This window comes from Pristiophorus japonicus, chromosome 1, assembly GCF_044704955.1.
Source record: "Pristiophorus japonicus isolate sPriJap1 chromosome 1, sPriJap1.hap1, whole genome shotgun sequence".
NCBI classification, from domain to species: Eukaryota; Metazoa; Chordata; class Chondrichthyes; family Pristiophoridae; genus Pristiophorus; species Pristiophorus japonicus.
This window is the reverse complement of record NC_091977.1, coordinates 509,970,427-509,990,009: the sequence shown is the minus strand read 5'-3', so window position 1 is coordinate 509,990,009 and position 19,583 is coordinate 509,970,427.

The following is a 19,583-nucleotide window of genomic DNA, read 5'->3' as shown; positions in this document are numbered from 1 at the left end:
GGGGAGAGAGGGGAGGTAGGTGAGGAGTGGAGAGAGGGGAGGAAGGGGAGGGGGAGAGGGGAGGGGGGGAGGGGAGGGGAGAGAGGGGGGGGAGAGAGGGGGAGGGAGGGGAGGGAGGGGAGAGAGGGGAGGGAGGGAGGGGAGAGTGGGGAGGTAGGGAGGGGAGAGAAGGGAGGGGAGAGAGGGGAGGGAGAGAGGGGAGGGAGGGGAGGGAGGGGCGAGAGGGGAGGGAGTGGAGAGAGGGGAGGGAGGGAGGGGAGGGAAGGGGAGGGGGGAGGGAGGGAGGGGAGGGAAGGGGAGAGGGAGAGGGAGGGGAGGGGGAGAGAGGGGAGGGAGAGAGGGGAGGGAGAGAGGGAGAGAGGGAGAGAGGGAGAGGGGAGGGAGGGGAGGAGGGGAGGGAGGGAGGAGGGAGTGAGAGAGGGGAGGGAGGGGGAGGGAGAGAGGGGAGGGGGAGAGAGGAGGGAGGGAGGGGATGGGAGGGGAGGGGAGAGAGAGAGGGGAGGGAGAGAGGGGAGGGGAGGGGAAGGGAGAGAGGGGATGGAGGGAGGGGAGAGAGGGGAGGGAGAGAGGGGAGAGAGAGAGGGGAGAGAGGGGAGGGAGGGGAGAGAGGGGAGGGAGGGGAGAGAGGGGAGTGAGGAAGGGGAGAGAGGGGAGGGAGGGAGAGGAGAGAGGGGAGGGAGGGAGGGGAGAGAGGGGAGGTAGGGAGGGGAGAGAGGGGAGGGAGAGAGGGGAGGTAGGGAGGGGAGGGAGGGGAGGGAGGGGAGAGAGGGGAGGAGGGGAGGGGAGGGAGGGGGAGGGAAGAGAGGGGAGGGAGAGAGGGGAGGTAGGGAGGGGAGGGAGGGGAGGTAGTGGAGAGAGGGGAGGAGGGGAGGTAGGGGAGGGGAGAGAGGGGAGGGAGGGGGAGGGAAGAGAGGGAGGGAAGGGAGGGAGGGGAGAGAGGGGAGGGAGGAGAGAGGAGGGGGAGGGAGAGAGGGAGGGAAGGGAGGGGAGGGAGGGAGGGGAGAGAGGGGAGGGAGAGAGGAGGGGGAGGGAGAGAGGGAGGGAGGGGAGAGAGGGGAGAGAGGGGAGGGGGGTAGGGAGAGGAGAGAGGGGAGAGAGGGGAGGGAGGAGGGAGGGAGGGGAGGGAGAGAGGGAGAGAGGGAGGGGAGGGAGAGAGGGAGAGCGGGGAGGGGAGAGAGGGGGAGGAGAGAGGGAAGGGAGGGGAGGGTGAGGGGAGGGAGGGAGGGGAGGGGGAGGGGGGAGAGGGGAGGGAGAGAGGGGAGGGGGGGAGAGAGGGGAGGTGGGGAGAGAGGGGAGGGAGAGAGAGGAGAGGAAGGGAAGGGGAGAGGAAGGGGAGGGAGGGAGGGAAGGAGAGAGAGGGAGGGGAGGAGAGAGAGAGGGAGGGGAGAGAGAGAGAGAGGGAGGGGAGGGGAGGGAGAGAGAGGGGAGAGGGAGGGGAGGGAGACAGAGGGGAGGGAGAGAGAGAGAGAGGGAGGGGAGGAGAGAGGGAGGGAGGGGGGAGAGGGAGGGAGGGAGGGGGGAGAGAGAGGGAGGGAGAGGGAGGGGGGAGAGAGAGGGAGGGGGGAGAGAGGGTGTGTGTCGGGGAACAGGAGCGGGTGTCGGGGGGGAGTGGGTCTCAGGTCGGGGCGGGGAGCGGGTGTCGGGTCTCGGGGGTCGGGTCGGGGCGGGGGAGCGAGCCTCGGGTCGGGGCGGGGGAGCGGGCCTCGGGTCGGGGAGTGGGTGTCGGGTCGGGGCGGGGGGGGGCGGGGGAGCGGGTGTCGGGTCGGGGGTGGACGGGTGTCGGGTCGGGTCTGGTCGGCGGGGGGCGGGGGGGAAGCGGGTGTCGGGTCGGGTCTGGTCGGCGGGGAGCGGGGGGGAGTGGATGTCGGGTCGGGTCTGGTCGGCGGGGAGTGGGTGTCGGGTCGGGTCTGGTCGGCGGGGGGGAAGCGGGTGTCGGGTCGGGTCTGGTGGTGGGGGGGAGCAGGAGCTGGCCGTGGGAGGAGCCTCATTCACGCAGCCCCAGTGAGGCCATTCAGCCAGGGCTAGGGGCTGCGTGCTTCGGGCCCCTCCCACACAGTTCGGCGCCTGGAGCTACTGCACTTGCGTGCCGACTGTAGCGCGCATGTGCAGAGGTCCCGGCACTGTTTTCAGCGCAGGGACCTGGCTCTGCCCCCCCCCACAGCTCGTGCTGGCTGCGCCGAGTGCCACAGGACCTGTAAGTAGGTGGAGAATACCGAGGATTTTTTTAGGCGCCGTTTTAGGCGCGAAAAACGGACGTCCAGCTCGGAGGGGCGCCTGTTTTTTTTCTTGTGGAAACTTGGGCCCAATGAGTGGTCGGAAACGTCCATACTGATTTTATTGGAAAAGTCTCAACTTGGAGACAAAATAAACAAAACGCTTCAAAGCTTCCAGCAGCTCTTTCTTACTCTGCTAGAATTAACTCATGTAGGGTTTATGCATCTTCCACAACCATGCTAAGTAAATTACAGTTTGCCATCACACAAACAATTTACTGTGGTGGATCTCGAGTCCATAACGGCGAGTGGTACTGAGCCACACGGTCCAGCAAGGTCCGAGGTTTGATCCCCAGTCTGTGCTTGAACTAATTGACTGAACCAGAGCAGTGGCTGGGGCACTGCACTTGGCTTCAGTGCCCATGGACAACTGGGAAGGGCTAAGTCTGACAAGGGGCTATGCTTCTGATTGCAACCGAGCAATTCCTGCTGGAGAGTGGACACCAGATAAGAACAGGTCTGGGTTTGTGCACCTGCTGACTCCCACTCTCCTGGCTCTAGTATGAAGAAGAGCCACTTGGCTGAAATGGTGAAGGGCGGTTGCTGCCTGTAAAATCATACCCCACTGAGTAAGCACGTTCTGGAGAGGAGCGGAGAGTGTGGGTTTATAGTCGCTTTCTGTCTATCGCAGGAGACTTCTTAGAAATGTATTCTCCGAATGTGGGTGTCGCTGGCAAGGCTAATGAGTTTAGACCAGGATGACATCATCTGTGTCATCATTGCCCAAGTATTCACTGATCTAACGTGCGCCACGATAGGATAGGAGTACCATAATAGAGCAGCTAAGGAAGGCTGAGGGGTGCCGAGATCTTGAAGATGAATTGCTGTATTTCATTGTGCTATTAGACAGAGACTCATTACATGCGTCAAAACATTTTTGCTCTTTATTTTCAAGACCTTGGGGTTGAAATTCGGTTTCTAATGCCATCCGTTAATGTCGGAGAGGGTCGGCTAAGTACTTACCGTCAGCGGAGACTGGGTTCCTTGGCTCACATTAAATTTAGTTGGGCGGTAGGGGCGGCGCCAGGACTAACCGCTGAGTGTTCTGCGCCACCCACGTGGTAACATCATCGAGTGTGCTACGCCCCCTTGAAATTAGGTAAGTATAGTGGCCTTACTGGCAGGCGCCGTACAGCCTGCAAAAGCTGGTGGGACATCGGGGATCCCGGGGCAGTAGCAACCAGGGATTAAAGTAAGTGGTTATGTTTATTTTGTTTTAGCATTTATGTATTGATGGGAACAGTGGGGAAGTGTGGGTGAGGGAAATTGTCCGAAACTTTTTTTTTCTTTTTTTTTCATCTTGCATGTCGGCAGCCCACCGTCGGGAAATTCAGACGGCCTCCTGAGATGCCGTTCCATTGGCGCCTGAGGATGAGTGTACAATGCCACTTTTAGCGCTGCTCTCTCATCTTTGGGCGGCAAAACTGAATTTTACAGTTTGAGGTGGCACCTACCGCCTGGTGTTAAAATCAGCACTCAGCCGGTGTCACCGCCTCAAAAACGACGGGGCCAAATTTCGGCCCTATTGAGTTTCATTTAGAAGACTCACCCAAGACGATTTTTTGTTTGCGGAATTTCTCCAGTAAGGCCGCAAAATACTTGCCCCCCTGTGGCGATACTCCTCTTTAACATTCATATGTTGGATGAGGAACACCAGGAAATCTGGAAAGCTATGTTCACAGGAGATCCAAACCCTTCTAAGGTTGCCCAACCTCCAGAAGTTTTTATTTGACGATCTCCCTGGAGTTATGTGTAAGGAGATTGTGGTTCAGCTCAGAAGCCCGAAAAGAGGTTTGTTCCATCCTACAGGCAGGTCTGCAAACCTTCGCAAGAAGCAGGACAATGCTTACTGTGGATCAGAAAGTCACTACTGCACTTAATGTATTGCCCACTGGCTAATGCCAAGGGTCAGTCACTTTAGACAAAGTAAATCCAGTTTACCCTGTCAGCCATAGGCTCAGCTGGTAGCACCCTCGCCTCTGAGTTTGAAGGTTGTGGGTTCAAGTCCCAGTCCAGAGACGTGAGCAACAAAGATCTAGGTTGACACTGCAGTGCAGTGCTGAGGGAGTGCTGCACTGTCAGAGGTGCTGTCTTTTAGATGAGATGTTAAACTGAGGTCCTGTCTGCTCTCTCAGGTGGATGTAAAAGATCCTCTGCCACTATTTTGAAGAAGAACAAGGGAGTTATCCTTGGTGTCCTGGCCAATGTTTATCCCTCAATCAACATAACAAAAACAGATTATCTGGTCATTACAGCATTGCCGTTCAACATAGAAACATAGAAACATAGAAAATAGGTGCAGGAGTAGGCCATTCGGCCCTTCGAACCTGCACCACCATTCAATATGATCATGGCTGATCCTTCCTTCAGTACCCCTTTCCCGCTTTCTCTCCATACCCCTTGATCCCTTTAGCCATAAGGGCCATACCTAACTCCCTCTTGAATATATCCAATGAACTGGCATCAACAACTTTCTGCGGCAGGGAATTCCACAGGTTCACAATTCTCTCAGTGAAGAAGTTTCTCCTCATCTCAGTCCTAAATGGCCTACCCCATATCCTAAGACTGTCCCCTAGTTCTGGACTTCCCCAACATCGGGAACATTCTTCCTGCATCTAACCTGTCCAGTCCCGTCAGAATCTTATACGTTTCTATGAGATCCCCTCTCATCCTTCTAAACTCCAGTGTATAAAGGCCCAGTTGATCCAGTCTCTACTCATATACCAGTCCAGCCATCCCTGGAATCAGTCTGGTGAACCTTCGCTGCACCCCCTCAATAGCAAGAACATTCTTCCTCAAATTAGGAGACCAAAACTGAACACAATATTCCAGGTGAGGTCTCTGTACAACTGCAGTAAGACCTCCCTGCTCCTATACTCAAATCCCCTAGCTATGAAGGCCAACATACCATTTGCCTTCTTCACTGACTGCTATACCTACATGCCAACTTTCAATGACTGATGAACCATGACACCCACGTCTCATTGCACCTCCCCTTTTCCTAATCTGCCACCATTCAGATAATATTCTGCCTTCGTGTTTTTGCCTCCAAAGTGGATAACCTCATATTTACCCACATTACACTGCATCTGCCATGCATTTGCCCACTCACCTAACCTGTCCAAGTCACCCTGCAGCCTCTTAGTGTCCTCCTCAGAGCTCATACCTCCTCCCAGTTTAGTGTCATCTGCAAACTTGGAGATATTACACTCAATTCCTTCATGGGAGATTGCTGTGTGCAAATTGGCTGCCATGTTTCCTACATTGCAACAGTGACTACACTTCAAAAAGAAAAGTACTTAATTGGTTGTAAAGCACTTTGGGACATCGGGTGAAAGGCACTCGGTCCCTGCAGCAGAGCTGGTCTCCAGTTGTCTTGGTTAACTCTTGCCACTGGACCAAGACCTAGCTCTGTCAAGCCCGTGGGGTGGCTGGTGTGCAACGGCCACCACACGTTAAAAAATCCACGCACAGGCATCTTCCACACTTCAACATGTAATTCAGGACCTGGAATATTTGGTCCTTCATTGAAACACCTGTGAACTCATCCCTTTTTGGTGTGGAAGTAAGTCATCCTTGATACGATGATGAAGATGATAAATGCAAGTCTTTCTTTCTTTCTTTCTTTTATCATGGCAGGAGCAATTGAATGAGCAGGCCATTGATTTTCATAGGATTGCTGGATTTCCACAAATGCTTGGAGCTACAGATTGTATGAATAAGAACATAAGAACATAAGAAATAGGAGCAGGAATAGACTATACAGCCCCTCGAGCCTGCTCCACCATTTAATAAGATCATGGCTGATCTGATCATGTACTCAGCTCCACTTCCCCGCTCACTCCTCATAACCCCTTATCCCCTTATCATTCAAGAAACTGACTATTTCTGTCTTAAATTTATTCAATGTCCCAGCTTCCACAGCTCTCTGAGGCAGCAAATTTCACAGATTTACAACCCTCTGAGAGAAGAAATTTCTCCTCATCTCTGTTTTAAATGGGCAGCCCCTTATTCTAAGATCATGCCCTCTAATTCTAGTCTCCCCCATCAGTGGAAACATCCTCTCTGCATCCACCTTGTCAAGGCCCCTCATAATCTTATACGTTTCGATAAGATCACCTCTCATTCTTCTGAATTCCAATGAGTAGAGGCCCAACCTACTCAACCTTTCCTCATAAGTCAACCCCCTCAACTCCGGGATCAACCTAGTGAACCTTCTTTGAAGTGCCTCCAAAGCAAGTACATCCTTTCGTGAATATGGAAACCAAAACTGCATGCTGTATTCCAGATGTGGCCTCACCAATACCTTATATAGCTGTTGCGAGACTTCCCCTGCTTTTATACTCCATCCCCTTTGCAATAAAGGCCAAGATACCATTGGCCATCCTGAACATTTGCTGTAGCTGCATATTATCCTTTTGTGTTTCATGCACAAGTACCCCCAGGTCCCGTTGTACTGCGGCACTTTGCAATCTTTCTCCATTGAAATAATAACTTACTCTTTGATTTTTTTTCTGCCAAAGTGCATGACCTCACACTTTCCAACATTATACTCCATCTGCCAAATTTTTGCCCACTCACTTAGCCTGTCTATGTCCTTTTGCAGATTTTTTGTGTCCTCATACATTGCTTTTCCTCCCATATTTGTATCATCAGCAAACTTGGCTACGTTACACTCAGTCCCTTCTTCCAAGTCATTTTTATAGATTGTAAATAGTTAGTGCCCCAGCACTGATTCCTGCGGCACCCCATTAGTTACTGGTTGCCAACCAGAGAATGAGCCATTTATCCCGACTCTCTGTTTTCTGATAGTTAGCCAATCCTCTCTCCATGCTAATATATTACCCCCAACCCCGTGAACTTTTATCTTGTGCAGTAACCTTTTACGTGGCACCTTGTCAAATGCCTTCTGAAAGTCTAAATACACCACATCCACTGGTTCCCCTTTATCCACCCTGTTCGTTACATCCTCATAGAACTCCAGCAAATTTGTCAAACATGACTTCCCCTTCATAAATCCATGCTGACTCTGCCTGACCAAATTTTGCTTTTCCAAATGTTATGCTACTGCTTCTTTAATAATGGATTCCAACATTTTCCCAACCACAGATGTTAGGCTAACTGGTCTATAGTTTCCTGCTTTTTGTTTGCCTCCTTTTTTAAATAGGGACGTTACATTCGCAATTTTCCAATCTGCTGTGACCTCCCCAGAATCCAGAGAATTTTGGAAAATTACAACCAATGCATCCACAATCTCTGCCGCTACTTCGCTCAAGACCCTTGGATGCAAGCCATCAGGTCCAGGGGATTTATCTGCCTTTAGTCCCATTATCTTACTGAATGCCACCTTATGTGGGGATGTTAGCCACCATTGTCAACCCAGACCATGTTGTCAAGTATAATGGTTTCACTCCCTCAATGCGTTTCGACATTTCAATGCCCAATAACAAGAGATCAGTGATGATTCATTCACCCTTTGGCAGTCCACTGCCACAGAACTTTTGAAGAATCAAGGGTAAGGTGCTGGCTGGTTTACTGGAGACAAGGGGTATCCAATATCACAGTGGCTGCTGACACCATTGAGAAGGGAATTACATAGAAATTACAGCACAGAAACAGGCTATTCAGCCCAACTAGTCCATGCCAATGTTTATGCTGCACACAAGCCTCATCCCACCCTACTTCATCTAACACTATCTGTATATTCTCTATTCCTTTCTCCCTCATGTGTTTATCTAGCTTCCCCTTAAATGCATCTATGCTATTTGCCTCAACCACTTCATGTGATAGCATGTTCCACATTCTCACCACTTTCTCGGTGAAGAAGTTTCTCTTAAAATACTTATTGGATTTATTAGTTCTTAAACTCTCACAGACTGGAGTAGTTGAATTACTTCAGTTTCTTAAACATTCTAATCTTTACCTGGTAAGTTTCCAGCAAAGTCTAGGTGCGTGCTGTGTGTTCATTTACTCACATGCACTTTGCAGGGGAAAGTGGACACTTAAATGTCAACATCTGTGCACTTCAAACTTCCAACATCTCAGTGCTATTTATCTGCCTGCAGGAAAAGGCTACACATAGAGAGCAAACAAGCAGTTGAGGATGGTCCTGCACTGCCGACCTTTAAGTCAATGTGCAAAGGGAACTCAGGTCATAAAGGGTGTGGGAAACTATGACAAATTCCATGACCTTCTCACTGTCAGGGGCGACGAGCAGGACTAGCATTGTGTATAAATATATATGTGAATAATTTGTGTTCTGTATACATGTAAAGCTAGGAAGATGGTTGGCTGGTTCCAGTTTGTCTAGGTTTTGGGAAGTGGCTTTTGTCCTTGATGCCAGGCATGTTTGTGTGTTTAGACCAGAAAGAGATTGTTTTGCAGGCTCCAACAAGGTGCACATCTGCGCTCGAATTAAAATCAGAGTGATTCTGCGCACAAACATTTTTCTGTCGTTCAACGCATGCGTACCGTCTCCTTTTGCGCATGTGAGCTCGTTCCGGTCGTACATGCACGGTATGAGGAAGCTGGAAGTGGGCCCGAACCCGAGCCTGAGCCTGCTACTGGGGCTTTTGGGTTATCTATCGAAAATCAATGACTATACTAAAGGAGCCTCCAGGACTTTTGCTTAGAATATCGGTGTGATTATCGACACAAACATTTTCGCGGAAATGCGAGGTGGGAGAGAGACTGGGGCGGAGAGAGAGAGTCTGGCAGGAGAGAGAGGGGAGAGAGACTGGGAGAGAGAGAGAGTGGGGGGAGAGAGACACAGGAGAGCGAGACTGGAGAGAGAGAGAGAGAGAGAGAGAGTGGGGGAGAGTGAGAGAGAGTGGGAGAGAGAGTGGGGGAGAGTTGAGAGAGAGAGTGGAGGAGAGTGAGCGAGAGAGTGGGGGAGAGTGAGAGAGAGAGTGGGGGAGAGTGAGAGAGTGGGGGGAGAGAGAGAGAGTGGGGGAGAGAGAGAGAGAGAGTGTGTGGGGGGAAGAGAGAGAGAGGGGGGAAGAGAGAGAGAGAGTGGGGGGAAGTGAGCGAGAGAGTGGGGTAGAGAAAGAGCGTGGGGTAGAGAGAGAGCATGGGGTAGAGAGAGAGCGTGGGATAGAGAGAGAGCATGGGGGAGAGAGAGAGCGTGGGGTAGAGAGAGAGAGAGTGGGGAGAGAGAGAGAGAGTGGGGGGAAGTGAGAGAGAGAGTGGGGTAGAGAGAGAGAGTGGGGGAGAGAGAGAGAGTGGGGGAGAGAGAGAGAGTGGGGGGAAGTGAGAGAGAGAGTGGGGTAGAGAGAGCGTAGGGTAGAGAGAGCGAATGGGGGAGAGAGAGAGCGTGGGGTAGAGAGAGAGAGTGGGGTTGAGAGAGAGAGTGGGGAGAGAGAGAGAGAGTGGGGGGAGAGAGAAAGAATGGGAGGAAGCAGAGAGGGGAGGCAAAGAGAGAGAGGGGACAGTGGAGAGGGGATCGGAGGGGAGGGAGAGGGAACTCAGGGAGAGGAGGTCAGGAATTCATTGGGGGGGGGGACGGTGGTGGGGAGGTCAGGCAATTGGGCGGGGGGAGAATGTCAAAAACTTGGGGGGCGGGGAGAAGTTCAAGAAACTTGGGCTGGAGGGAAGGTCAGGCATTTGGACAGTGGGGGCAGGAATGTCTCTGGGGTGTGGGAGAAGTTCTTAACCCATGAGAGTGAGCCCAGTTTGTTCCACGTGAGCTCCGTTCTGTCTGGAGTCAGCAGTCAGAATTACTCGAATTTCACTTTGCAAAGTCACTGATTACGTAGGCAGGGCGGTTGTAATTACACATTCCAGAAAAACTGTTGGGTGTGTCTTCTCCTCCAAGGGGACCAATCAGCAATTAGGTCTTGTGATCAAGGGGACTCGATCAGAGCTTTAGGTGTTGCAAACTAATGTGCCCAATTAAAATTGAACATTGATTGGTATGCAGAAGGGAAGATTCAGGTGCTAGGTATGTCAGGGAACTCCTTCTTGTATTCTTCCACTGTTATGTTGTGAACTGTGGCGGTCTGGTGTGTTCTTCACAATTTTACTCCTCAATGGCTTAGAATTTGATATTCCTGAGGAGCACACTGAGTCAGAGGCTGAATGCCCAGCGACAGAGGAGGACACACCAAAATCACGGACACTTGCTGGGAGAGAGCTGCGAGATAAGCACATCAGAGAAAATTTCACTAATATTTGATCAGTTTATATCTGTAAAACATATGCACAAACAGCAAGATCAACATGTACAACCCTTCAAAATACTCCATTAATCATTAAAAGCTAAAATCCCACAAGGGCCCTCATGTCCACAAACATCTTATTTTGAACCAATGCAAATCCATGTTTTCAACAGAAAAATCATAGCTATCATAACAATATTTTTTCAGCTTGCTGCCGGCTGGTAATGCTTTAAATGCAGCACTTTAACATTTACAAGCCCCTCCCTTACTTCTCTCTGATCCACAAATGTTCCAGGCCTCCCAGAGTAACTCTCCAGTTGCTGAGCACCCTTGACTCAAAGTTGGCTCCAAAATTGGCTCAAAGGCAGGAAGCAGAGGGTAATGGTTATTGGGTGTTTTTGTGACTGGAAGGCTGTTTCCAGTGATGTTCCGCAGGGCTCAGTATTGGGTCCCTTGCTTTTTGTGGTGTATATCAATGATCTAGACTTGAATATAGGGGGTATGATTAAGAAGTTTGCAGATGATACTAAAATCGGCTGTGTGGTTGATTATGAAGAAGAAAGCTGCAGGCTGCAGGAAGATATCAATCAACTGGTCAGGTGGGCAAAACAGTGGCAAATGGAATTTAATCCGGAGAAGTGTGAGGTCATTTGGGGAGGACTAACAAGGAAAGGGAATACATATTCAATGGTAGGACACTGAGAATTGTAGAGGAACAAAGGGGCCTTGGAGTGCATGTCCACAGATCCCTGAAGGTAGGAGGGCAGGTAGATAAGGTGGTTAAGAAGGCATACAGAATGCTTGCCTTTATTAGCTGAGGCTTAGAATACAAGAGCACGGGGGTTATGCTAAAACTGTATAAAACACTAGTTACGCCACAGCTAGAGTACTGTGTGTAGTTCTGGTCACCACATTACAGGAAGGACGTGATTGCACTGGAGAGGGTACAGAGGAGATTTATGAGGATGTTGCCGGGAGCGGAGAATCTTAGCTATGAGGACAGGTTGGATAGGCTGGGTTTGTTTTCCTTGGAACAGAGGAGGCTGAGGGGAGACCTCATTGAGGTGTATAAAATATTGAGGGGCCTGGACATAGTGGATAGAAAGGGCATATTTCCCTCAGCAGAGGGGTCAACAACCAGGGGGCATAAATTTAAAGTAATTGGTAGCAGATTTAGAGGGGATTTGAGGGGAACTTTCTTCACGCAGAGGGTTGTGGGGGTCTGGAACTCACTGCCTGAAAGGGTGGAGGCAAAAACCCTCACCACATTTAGGGCCCAAGTTTGCCCCTATGGTTAGAACGGCGCATCTCCGTGTGGTGCGCCGATGTTTTAGAACAGAAACGGCGCCTATTATTTACCTTGGTATTCTCCCCTCCATCTGGTCGATCCAGACCCTTGGCGCAACGCAGCAGTACGTGGGGAGGCGAAGCCAGGTCCCGGCACTGAAAACAGTGCCGGGACATCTGCACATGCGCGCTAGAGTGTGCACGCATGTGCAGTAGCTCCAGGCCCCCGAGGCTGTGTGGGAGGAGCCCGAAGCACGCCGCCCCTAGCCCTGGCCGAATGGGCTGCCAGGGCGAAGATCGGACTCGGGCCTCCCTCCCTCCCCTCACTCCCTCTCATTCAGCTCCCACTCCCCCCTCCCTCCCGATCCGCTCCCCCCCTCCCTCCCCCCCTCCCTCCATGTCGTCGGCGGTGGGGCCCGCCCGCCCGGCCTCTCGCTGGGGGCGGGCCCCACCCGAAGTCTTCCGTGGGAGCCTAGCGGCGGCGGCAGTGGCAGGGCCCGTTCAGCCCCCTCTCTCACCGCCCCCCCCCCCGTTCAGCTCACCCTTCTCTCTCCCCTCTCCTCTCTCCCTCCTCCCCCCTCCCTCTCTTCCCCTTCCTCCCCCCACATCCCCTCCCCCCACATCCACTTCCCCTCCCTCCCTCCCCTCCCCCTCCTCTCCCCTCCCCCTCCTCTTTGATTTTTTATTATTTTTTTTTGATTTATTGGTTGATTTATTGATTTATTTATCATTTATTATTGATAATGGCTCTTTCTTTGTAAAAGTGAAGTGTTTAATGTTTGTAAACCCCTCTTCCCCCCACCCCCCCATCTCTCATTCCCTGATTTATAAGTGTAGGCAAGGTTTTTCTGAGCGTACAAAAATCTACACTTACTCCATTCTAAGTTAGTTTGGAGTAAGTTTTCGCTGCCTAAACTTGAAAAACAGGCGTAAGTGGCTGGACACGCCCCCTTTTGAAAAACAAATCTGTTTTAAAATGGAACTATTCTAACTGACTAGAACTGGAGCAAACTAAATGCCGAGAATTGCAATTTTTAACATGCTCCATTCTAAACTAGTTGCTCCAAAAAAATAGGAATAACTCAGGCCGAAACTTGAGCCCTTAAAAACTACTTGGATGTGCACTTGAAGTGCTGTAGCCTGTAGGGCCACAGACCTAGAGCTGGAAAGTGGGATTAGGCTGGATAGCCTCTTGTTGGCCGGCACGGACATGATGGGCTGAAATGGTCTCCTTCGGTGCTGTAAATTTCTATGATTCTATTGTCCTGCCTTATAATATTGCAATGAGCCGATCCCGCAATTTCCAACTGGGGTCAGTGTCGGGGAATTGGTTGGGTGGAGGTCCTGTCTTCCAACACTTACAGCAGTGAATAGCAGATCTCAGAATCTGTGATCAACAGATCTAAAATGCAATGTGATTATGGCCCCAAGTTTCCACACGCGGCAAAACAGGCGCCCCTCCGAGCTGGGCGCCCGTTTTTCGCGCCGAAAACGGCACCTGAAAAAAAACACGCTATTCTCGAGCGCTTTGCAGCTCGATGTCTGCTTGGCGCGGTGCCCAGGGGGCGGAGCCTACCACTCGCGCCGATTTTGTAAGTAGGAGGGTTTTTTTCGTGCTGGCAACTCTGCGTATGCGCGTTGGAGCGTTCGCGCACGCGCAGTGTGAAGGAAACATTGGCATTCGGCCATTTTTGTAGTTCTTTGTAGCTGTTCAATTTTTAACATTTTTTAATAAAACCACATTGCCCTTCCATGATCAGCACTGAGGCTTCTTGCAGCTTTCTCCCCCTGCCGTCCGTCGGGCCTGTCGGGAACGGCTGCCTCAACTTCTGAGGCTTCCTGCAGCCTTCTCCCTGCCTGAAGCACTTTCACACAGGTAGGAACATGGTTTATTTAATCTTTTCTTTGCTTATAAATTTTTATTCAGGTTGGAATTATTTGTATAATATTTGTATAAGTATAAATAAGGATTTATTGTAGAATTTAATGACTTCACTTCCACCGCCCCCCCCCCCCCCCCACCTTGTTCCGGACGCCTAATTTGTAACCTGTGCCTGATTTTTTAATGTGTAGACAAGGTTTTTTCAAGCCTACAAAAATCTTCACTTGCTCCATTCTAAGTTAGTTTGGAGTAGGTTTTCACTGTGGAAACTTTCAAATCAGGCATCAGTGGCCGGACACACCCTCTTTTGAAAAAAAAATTCTGTTCAAAAGTGAAACTATTCTCCCTGACTAGAACTGCAGAAAACTTAAATGTGGAGAATTCGATTTCTTAGATACTCCGTTCTCCACCAGTTGCTCCTAAAAATCAGGAGCAAATCATGTGGAAACTTGGGGGCATATGTCAGTGAGTACATCTCTGCTGGGTTTTTTGACCAGAAACTTAACTGAACCAGCCATGTAAATAGAGTGGCAACAAGAGCAGGTCAGAGGCTGTGTATTCTATGGCGAATGTCTCACCTCCTGACTCCCCAAAGTGATTCTAGGTCAAGGCACAGGTCAGGAGCGTGATGGAATACTCTCCACTTGCCTGGATGAGTGCAGTTTCAACAGCACTCAAGAAGCTCGCCTCCATCCAGGACAAAGCAGCCTGCTTGATTGGCACCCCATTCACCACCTTCAACCTTCACTCCCTGCACCACCGGCGCACCGCACTGCAGTGTGTACCATCTATAAGATGCACTGCAGCAACTCGCCAAGGCTTCTTCGGCAGCACCTCCCAAACCCATGACCACTATCACCGAGAGGGACAAGTACTGCAGGTACATGGGAGCAACCATCACCTGCAAGTTACTCTGCAAGTCACACACCATTCTGACTTGGAAATATATCGCTGTTCCTTCATCATCACTGGGCCAAAGTCCTGGAACTCCCTCCCTAACAGCACTGTGGAAGTACCCTCATCTCACAGACTGAAGCAGTTCAAGAAGGCCGGCTCACCACCGCCTTCTCAAGGGCAATTAGGGATAGATAATAAATGCTGGCCTTGCCAGCGACGCCTGCATCCCAGAACGAATAAAAAAAAGGTCAAAGTGACACAAACACTTCAGCACTGTCAAGTCAAATCTTCGGTTTATGACCTTTAATGTTCCCATTCTCCAAATTCTCTCTGTTTTCTGTGATTGTGACCAAAACAAAACTCTGCTCAGTATCATAGCTAAAAGAGCTAGTGTATTTTAAGCATATTTACCTAAAATGACTTCTAACGTGCATGCACTGCGCTGTGGAAAATTACAGGATGGTTTACTTGGGTCTGGTCCACTGAGTAAATTATTTTTACCGAGCAGATAGAAGGAAACTGTTCCCATTGGCAGAAGGATTGAGAACCAGAGGACACAGATTTAAGCTGATTGGTAAAAGAACCAAAGGTGACATGAAGAACAACTTTTTTACGCAGCGAGTGGTTCGGGTCTGGAATGCACTGTCTGAAAGGATGCTGGAGGCAGGCTCAGTCATGGCTTTCAAAAGGGAAATTGACAAGTACCTGAAGGAAAAAAGTTTGCAGGCTATGGGGAAAGGGCGGGGAAGTGAGTCTCGCTGAAGTGTCCTTGCAGAGATTCGGCATGGGCTTTACGGGCCAATTGGCTTCCTTCTGTGCTGTAACATTCTATGATTTAATTTGGTGTTTTAGTCATTGTGAGATTATTTATTACAGCCATCTTTAATTTGTTACTGAGGATGCGAGCTTGCAGTACTGCTAAAATAACAGATATTGCCACAATCAGGTGATGACTTTAGCAGAAATATTACCACAAGCAAGAGAATCCTCGCCAAAAAGCTATAAAAACCATGAATTCCGATTGAAGTCTTCCCGCGGGCAAATGAGTGAAATAGGGAAAAAAGATGCGCACTTACCTGTTGCTGCTGCGCCCGTTCGAACTTCCGAGCCCGAGGCCTCTCGTGACTGTGCTTCGCAGCACGTGCACGTGGGGATGTGCGCAGGCCGGGAGCTGGAGACAGCAGCCAATCAGGTTAGTATATTTTCTCATTCATAGTAATAGGAGTTCCATAAGTCCGGAACTCCTTTTACTATGAATGAGAAAGCCCTCTCCAAACACCCAAAACACAATAAAAAATAGAAAATACACTACATATTTAACATTCATTTAAATTAATTACATTTAATTTAAAAAACATATTTTCTCGACTTTTAAAAAAGTTTTTTTAATTAAGCCTTAAAATAAACTTACCATAGTGGGGAGGGTTTTCAACAATAAAATGTGTTTTTATAACTTTATTTTAAAATTTTTGGGAGTATTTTTAAATACTTGCACCTGTAAAAGTAAGCTATATGCCTGCTTTTTCAGACGCAAGATTTTAAAGGACATTTGCAGGGTAAGATATTTGTAAATATCAGAAATCTTGTCCTGCAAGTGTCCTCATTCCTGGTATGCGCAAGATCTGTCAAGCCAGAAACTTGACAGATTGGAAAAGCCGGTTTTCAGCGCATGCGCATTGCACGCTGAAACCCAGATAGGAACTTCATACGGACCCGGGATATTGGAATTTCAGGGCCCATTGGTTAGGAAGGTGCTCTCTTGGTATATTTACCGGCCCATTAAACAGACAATTTGGATAGAATAAAGGAAAACATTTGTGACCATTTAGCTCAACCATTGTTGGTATCTGAACTACTGGCATCTCTTATATTCCCTTTTTCTTTAATATCTAAGGGTTTTATCCTTAAAGTCTATAGTGATGTAAGCCTAAGAGCCTCATTTCCTGTTTAGGCTGCAATTTATATTAGAATGATTACTGACGGGTTTCAGGCAGACTCAACTGGAAAAGAGGGACTTTCATTGGGAACACCCATTCTAAATCAGTCACAGAACACATCTCAGTAGTCTGGAGGGCACCAATTCCATCAATATTTAAAGGGGTCATCAGCTGTTTTAGGTAAATCACTGGTTAGTTTATTTAGACTGGCAACACCTCAATTTTAACATTCTCATCCTTGTTTTCAAATCCCTCCATGGCCTCGCCCCTCCCTATCTCTGTGACCTCTCACAGCCCTAAACCCTTCCCAGATGTCTGTGCTTCTCCAATTCTGGCCTCTTGCGTAATCCCGATTTTCATAGCTCCACAATTGATGGCCAAGCCGTCAGTTGTCTGGGCCCTAAGCTGTGGAATTCCCTCCTTAAACCTCGCTGCCTCTTCACCACTATCTTTTCCTTTAAGATGCTCCTGTTGTTGACTGCTGCTGTGTTACTTTTTGAGCTTCTTGGGGAGTTTTTGCTGTTGGAACCGACAGTAATCATTTGTGAAAGTAGTTTGGTGAGTTAGCAGAGGGTTTTTGTCTAGGGCCTTCTGAAAAACGTCTGATTGATTTCAATGGGTTTGATGCTAGCACCACCATTTTAGCTGGAAGAAGGGTGGTGGAGGAGGAGCAGGCTAGAATTCAGGGAGGTGCAGTTGCAGATGTTTAGTAGTTTGAGGTGATGGTATATCATTGCTAAACAGTGGTTGTTCAATGAAGCACCATCCTATGATGTATTTTGAGTGGGGTGCGGGGGGGGAGGAGGGGAGTTAAGTGATTGAAGAAATGGGGACCTAGAGAAATAGACACATCTCTATTTCCTCTTTCCAGGTCCTGATGAAGACCTGAAGCCTTTGGCAGTAGAGGAGGAGGATGAAGAAGCTTGCTCCGTCACTCACTCTTATGCATCCTCCTGCCTCTGTCTCTGCAACAGCTCTAGCTCTCTCTCTGCCCAGGATATCCAGAGCAGCATCTTCAGTAGATGACAGTATGTGAAAGTATGGAGTCCCACCACCTGTGCTGATCCTCTCCCTGGCATTGTGTACTAGTTTGTCCTGCAAGAGGAAAAGGAATGTGCTGGTGAGTGGTATACTGCAGAGTTCTGAACACCTGCATGAGAAATTTAAACAGTTTGTCTAGTGCCATGAAGAGGCTTCAGGTGTGTTCAAGAGAAGGCATTAATTATGAGACCGGTGGCAGTGGCAGAGTTTGGAAGTGGCAGCAGGAGGAAGAGTGTTGTAATGAATGGACAAGAAGAATGTGAAGTAAGGGAGATCAACGTTTTGATTGGTGCTGTTACAGTAACGTAGTGCAGGCCTCTGCTGACAAAGACAAGACTGTGAATGGGAGTCTTATTTTAGAAAATTCGTCAGGTCATTGAACTTCTTCACGCACTGCTTTCAGGTTCCAGGGGGTAAACTGCGGGCATTGACATGCTCAGTCATCTCAGACCATGCTTCCTTGGCTGTGTGGTAGTTCGTTCTGATCCCACCTGATGGAAATAAGACTTTTTTTCTTCTCCTTACTTACTTCACGAACGCCTCCGGGGTATTATCTAAAAATCTTGGCACTCTCCCAATCATCATTTTATGCCTTCCAGTACACAAATACCCTTCAATTGAGCTCCACAACAAGCCCTGCCTCTTCCCTTTAAGAGGTGCAGGACACCAGGAACTGACGCCTCGCCGATGGGTGAGATATCCAATTACTATGCTGGCAGCTTGCCCATTAAATTTAAAAGAGGCACAAATCTGAAAAGTGTTTGGGACTGGCACCTCGTGTCATCGGGCGAGTATCGCTGTCGCTCCGCTCCTTTTGGGCACAAGTTGAAAGCTGTTTGTACCCAGTGTTTTTGAAGTTAGCTGATTACCATAGCTTCAGATTTGGATGGGTGCAGCGAGGAGACGAGTCGTGGGAGTGGAATATTACATGTTTGCGAAATTTAAAGTGCAGGGTAGAAGTACAGGGAAGTAACAGAATAGTTTAAATGCAATCCAACTAAGCAGCGTATAAAGATCAACACCATTAACTCCCGGGTTGGGTGGGCAGCCGATCGTCCGCTGTTTAGGTCGAGTTTCTGTGGTTTCCGTTGATTTTTCACCAGAGGTTACAGCAGTTACATCACTCAAGGGTTATGGGGAGTGGGCAGGAAAATGGAGTTGAGGCCAAGATCGGATCAGTCATGATCTTATTAAATGGCGGAACAGGCTCGAGGGGCCAAATGACCTGCTCCTGCTCCTATTTCTTATGTTCTTATGTTCCTATGATCGGGAGAACTCCTGTGGAAATTCAACCCCAAAAAGTTTGAACAACTCTGGAATAATTCAAAAATCAATGTCTCTGGAGTTCCTGCTGGATTTAACCGCAGGACCTGATTAACATTTTTTGAATCCGTTTCACAGCCACAGCCAGCCAGATTGCACCGGGCAGTAGCTGGGGAGCGGAGAGGAGTGGGGGGGATGCAGGGACAGACTGTTGGTTGGACATTGGGGCGGAGCCGGAGAGATCATGGTTTCGGGCATCGGGGGAGGGTCCGGAGAGTTTGAGGGGGGGTCCAATCGCAACAGGGTGGGGGGGGAATCGGCCGATCATTGAGATCCGATTACGGTGGGAGTGTTCGATTGCGGAGAGATTCACAGGCCCTAGCAGTGGCTTTCCCGCTCAGGCCCTGGTTAAGCTGCCATCGGGATCTTACTGGCGTTACATATCCAGATTTGCAGTTTCTGCAGGATGGGTTGGATTAAAATCATTCCCGTGGTATATTTTCATAGTGTAATTGTGTTCTCTCTGTTCATTTGAGTACCTTTAGTGTTAATAACAGGTTGGCTTAAACAAGTAATCCAATCTGAGTGTTGTGCATTCATTGTGCAAGTGATATTCATTTCCAAAGACAATATGGCTGGAATTTGGCTTTTATGTAGTACTATTGGTTAATATGCAGAGCTCTATCGTCTGATATCATCAAAAGCCCTTTGCGTCATATGTAATATTACAGAAATTATCTTTGGCATTGAACACAAGAGAACTATCTGAGCAGAGCTGTCAACACTGGATGGGCATGACACTTCAATATTTAAAAAGTAAGGTGAGGCATGTGAAGTAGTAAGATAC